The sequence below is a fragment of the Cervus elaphus genome, chromosome 20 (assembly GCF_910594005.1).
Source record: "Cervus elaphus chromosome 20, mCerEla1.1, whole genome shotgun sequence".
NCBI lineage: Eukaryota > Metazoa > Chordata > Mammalia > Artiodactyla > Cervidae > Cervus > Cervus elaphus.
Window position 1 is genome coordinate 48,973,577 of NC_057834.1, and position 5,791 is coordinate 48,979,367.

The window sequence follows — 5,791 nt, forward strand, 5'->3', positions numbered from 1 at the left end:
GTGTTAAAAACAGCTAATCTGATTTAATAGGGTCACATGGTTTCCAACTCACAGTACATAAATGGGGCCTTTCCTAAGGAGGGGTAAAGCATATATAGAACAAGGTACATAGTTTTTTGCTGAGTGCAGAGCTAATCTTTGAATTCACTCCCAGGACTTCTGAAAGTCTTAAAGAGCAATTAACGTTATTTAAAAAAAAAAAAAACTTTTTATGAATAAGCAGTTTGCTGCTCAAATCTGTCAAAGCCACTTGTCTCCAGAGAAGGCTGAGCTAGGAAGGAAGCCTGGGCAGGAATGCTATGCAGGCAGCAGGCTGTGCTGAGTTGATTCTACAGCCTTTAGAAACGCCCTTCTCTCTGCCGGTTTCCACCTACACATCCTCCCAGAGCTGTGCGCTACTCCTGGCCCCGCAGCAGGGTCTCTATTTACATCAGCTAGGCCCCAACCAGCTTCCCAGTTTGAGCAGACTGGGTTACACTTGAAACTTAATTGGAGAGAGGTTGCAGGAAACCAGGAAAAAGTCTTCACTGTGGGCCTGTGTTGCCTGAAGATGCTGAAGTTGAAGGCAGTAGGGTGAAAATATCAATGTTTCCATGCTACCCTAAGCAGAAACCTTCTTTCCCTTCCCTGGCCTCCTTTTCTCTTTCATATTTTGGCCTGAGATACCTTGTTAATTTTTAAAGATTAACAGGCCATTTAGCACAAGACGAGTGTGGTACAAGTCGCAGATGAATAAATTAATACCAAAACTTCACACTAAGATGAAAATCAAAGCTGTCTGTTTTATTGCTTAAAGTATCTGTGAGTGCTGGGCAGGAGGAAATTGGTATCTCATTAAAAAAATGAGGGGGTGAGGTAGAGAGGAAACTGAAAGCTCGTTAAAAGTGGTGGAAAAGCTGTCTTAATTACACCTTTCCATTTGCTAACAAGAGGACATTTGTTATGAGTTCAGGACACTTTATCCCAAGCAAAATAAACACAGTTAACGACATTATTTTTGTCTTTTTAGCCAGTGGTGGCTCTGGAGTCCTGTTTCAAAATAAAGGTTTCACTGCGGGAAGTCAATTAGACCAGAGAGTGCTGGCAAAGGGTCAACTGCTTTCACTTTCAAAGATTGATTTGAGAGCTGCTACCCAACCTTTCACCTTGCCCCCATGTAAGGGGGAAGGTGGGCAAGGGTTCCTTATTAGTGCAAGAATCTGTGTGCCTGGAGAAGTATTTGAAGGCCATGCTGATAGTCATTCAGAAACAGTTGCTGAAAGTATACTGCTCTTGTAAAGCATCAGTTTTCTCTTCTGGAAAATGGAGATACTGATGACTTTGTGGGGGTGGTAGTGATTAAATAAGATGTTACATAAGAAAATACTGCCAAAGAACTTTACACTGGCTACAACTTACTGATGATTACTGTGAGTCAGGTACATCATCTTAATTTTCACTATAAACATATATAGTACTGTGGTTTCCACTCTATGAGTGGAAAATTTTGGAAAGATTATATGGTTTTGTACAAGATCATCCAGGAAGTGAGAGAGTAGGATTTAAACCCATCTCTTTTACAGTTTCTCATGGAAGGTCATGAAAAACAAAAAAAGAAAAAGATATGGCCTCTGACTTCAAGACCCGTAGAAGAGTAGAAACACACTTTGATAATGAAGCCGAGTATGATTAATGGCCAAAAGGACTTAATGTGCTAAGGGAATTCAAAGAAAAAAGAAATTTTGGTTGGAGAGTTATGCCAAGAGGCTGTAACATAATGTGCAAGAGCATATATAGAATATTCTTGGTTCAAATCCCAGATTTCTTAGTTTCTAAACTGTGTAATATTGGACATACTAGTTTTTCTAAGCTGACTTCAGCTATGACATGAGCATTGAAATACTACCTCCCTTTCAGGTTGTTGTAAGGGTTGGGAAAAAAAAAAATGATGTCTATTAAACACATATCAGTGCCTGGTGAATAGATTTTTTAAAAAATCAGGGTTTATTTCATATAAGAGGTGGTAGATTAAAAGTTTTGAAGGACAGCAATAGAGTTTCAGCATAGACATGTAAGTTTGGGAGAATGAAGTAGCCTCAAGATTAAATATGCTGCAGTAGAACTGTTATTTTATGTACTGAATTTATTTAAGAATCTATCAGAAGCATACCATTTTCTAAGTATGTCAAGTTTAAGAACTGATTTCAGGTTTGAGTAATGGTGGAATAGTTTGCATCAGACTAACCTTCCTGCCAATAACAAGTATAAACTCTTAACAAAATATAAAAATCAACCATTAAAAAGCACTGGAAGGTAATCAAAAATGGAAAGGGCTTTGACACTTGACTGGAGGGGATCACACTAGATGAGATTCGTATTTATAAGGCTTTTTTTCTGAGGATAGTCCCAAATCTGTATGGTGCTAAGGAGTAGCTCAAACACAAGACTGCAGTCTAAGTGACCTGAGGAGACTGAGAGTAGAAATCTAAAAAATAATGTGCCACAATGGTAGGATCCCTCAAATCTACAGATCAGCTCTCCTCAAACTCTTGACTGACAGCTGAATTGTCTTTGCATAAGGAAAGACTACAAAGGGAAAAACAACAGCTGTAAGGCTGATGGTGCTGAGCAGATGTTTTAATGCCTTTCCATTGCAGGGGAGTCAAAGGCTTAATGTTTGAGTCCAGTTAGAGAGGCTTGGGCTTTCCATTGAAACCACAGAATGACCATTCATTAAGCATGATGATTACGTCTCATGACTGAAATATTGACCTTAAGAGTAAGGGGAGCTTCCCTTGTGGCTCAGCTGGTAAAGAATCCACCTGCAATGCGGGAGACCTGGGTTCGATCCCTAGGTTGGGAAAATCCCCTGGAGAAAGGAAAGGATACCCACTCCATTATTCTGGCCTGGAGAATTCCATGGACTGTATAGTCCACTGGGTTGCAAAGAGTCAGACACAACTGAGTGACTTTCACTTTCACTTCACTTTAAGACTAAGGGAAAAACCTTATAAAGGCCAACCTTTATGGAGTCTAAAATCAAGTGATCACACAGTAAAAGTAATCCACAGTAAAAGTAGTTTAACTGACTTCTAGAATAAAGTAGATTTAATCAGGAAAAGTAACTGAATCAAAGTTGGGCAATGTGGAGGTCTTTCTTTATGGTTTCTTTGCTTTCTATTCCATTGATGTATGTTCTTTATCAACTTTCCTTCTGTCTTTGGTTTTATTCTGTCATTCCTTTTTGACTTCTTAAATTGTATGCTAGCCCTTTGCTTTCCAGTTTTTACTTTCTAATATAAGCATTAACATTAAAGTTTGTAAATTTGCCTATAAATCACTACTTTAGCTGTATTCCAATTTTTTTTCCCACAGGTAGTATTGTAATTCCCCTTTACTTTTACTTATTTCCTAAATTCTGTTATATCTTTTTAAATTTATTTGATTGGTGGTTAGAGTGTGAGGTCTATAGTACACTCATTCTTGAAAATTATTGAGACTTGCTTTATGGACTAAACTATGGTCAATTCTTTTAAAAAATCCTCTATGTCTGCTTTTTAAAATGGAAAATCTACTTAGATTTGATAGAAAATCCAAGAGTATTTCATCTGTTATTCTGGGGTGGGTGGATAACTGAGAGCCTGTGATTTTAAAATTTGACAGCTTATAATTTTACAAAATTACATAGTGTTGAGTTTTAAATCATGGTTGCTGTTACATTATACCAATAAATGTAATCCTTAGTTAGCAAGTTAGACAGGCAGAATGGTGGTGAAGAGGCAGACACCCTGACCTTGTGCTTCCTTAAGTAGGATAATGAAAAATCCAGAAATTCATGATATGAATAGCAGGGATAAAGGTGTAGTGGACACTTGTCTGTAGCACTGTCCTCAGGTCTGACTTTCATGCACCTTTATAATCAGTGCTTAACGCCTCTTCTTATGAGGGTGTTCCTAATAATTCTACATGTCAGGACTTCCAGCAACTCTCCATCGCATCTAAAATCCTGATGATAGAATTAACATATTCCATTACACTATGTTTTGGGTGTAAAACATATAGCAGCTTTTGTCTGAAATCTGCAAAGTTCAAGAGGCAAAACACTACTGCTTTTCCACAGGCCCCCTGCCTCATCTTTCCTCTCAACCCCATTCCTCCTTTATCTGGAGTCACTTTTACTTAATGATTAGTGACTTTGCTCAATTCATCAATACTGGTCAGAATTACATCAGGCTCTTGGGCATTCAACAAAAATCTGACCTGGTAGAAAACAGCCCTCCAAAGGAAATTCACAATCTGAAGACTGGAAAAAGAGACAAAAAGGACAGGAAAAAAAGGACAGATCGAAGGCTGAGGCTGAGGGATAGGAGAGCCTTTGGAAGAAGAAACTTCAGATCAGTTCCAATTTATTGTCACAGTATGAAATGAAACTTTTAACACCAAAGGATATGTGATTCAGAGCTAGCTGTCAAAGAAAAAATTGTGCTTGTTTGTTACAGAGGTCATATGTTTTTTTTTTTTTTTTAACCTATCCTTTGCCTTAGTTGATGCTGAAAAGGTTTTTCTTCTGTGAGCCAGGGACTCATTTGTACATTTTTCTCTTTATCATGCTTTTTTTTTTAAAAACAGGGGTTATGTTACACCTCCAGATACATGGACAGCCTAAAAGTGGATAGCAATCTCAGTGCTTTATGGGAGTAACTAGGGACCTTATTACCCTTGGAACTAAGGGCTGGAAAAGCAATAAGATGTGATATCTTTCCCAGGTTGGCAACCTTGAGATATTAAGAAAGTTGAGGGGAATGAGAGTTCAGCATCATCAAACAGATTTGGCATTCAGCTTTTCAAATAGCCTACAGTATGGGAATTATACAGGATGTGGGCAAGAAGAAAGTTGATTTCCATTTCCTTGGGGCTCCAAGTTCACAGAGCATAATTAATCTATGTCTTTGACTACTATTTCTAATGGGACTTTTACCCAATGCAATTGAACTGTGTTCGTGTTCAGCTCTGCTCTTTTGACACTAAAGTGTCTATCATTGCGATTACTGACTTGACAGAAGATGTTTTCTCCTCTGCCTTCAGAATGCCAGTGTGTTTTGGGTACATGGTGGTAATAAAAACGCCCTGGCTATCAGTTTATCAAGTTGTATCCTGTCACCCAGCCAAAAACAGAGTCTCGAGGGAATGAAAACCTGAGCTATTCAGCACTGGTGAGGACCAGAAGTATATGGTAGGGATGCCAGAATGAAGAACAGGATAGAGAAGTGCTATCGGTGTGGTTGCAAGTGGCAGCTCTGAGAAGGCTGTAAAAACCTGGCAGGTCTTGGGCTAATGAGAGGTTCAAGTTAAATTTAGGAGGACAGCATGGAAGGCACATTTTGATGCCTTTCTTGAAAGTTCACTTAAAATGTGATCAGTGAAAAGAGCTTTAGAGAATTTTGTTTCCTCCCCAGTTTCCTCATTGAGTGAGTTTGTGATGTTAGACAAGGATATTAGAACTCAGTTTTTACTTGTGTGAAATAGAATAAAATCTGTCAGTCTACCTCACAGGGTTGTCTTGAGAGCACTAAGATTGTGTAAGTCAAGGAGATTTGGAAACTGAAAATTCATGTACAGGAGGAACGGATTTAGGGACGGTTTATTTCCTCAGGCTTGTTGCTTTTAAAAGATGTCTCTTTGAATAGGGAAATGGTTGTATTTCTGGAGCATTGTAGAATAGGAAAGAACTGACCAAGAATAGTGAGGCTCAAAAAAAAGATGCAAGCAGGACGTTGAAAAAAAAAAGTGATCAGTGCTAGGTTTATGTCCT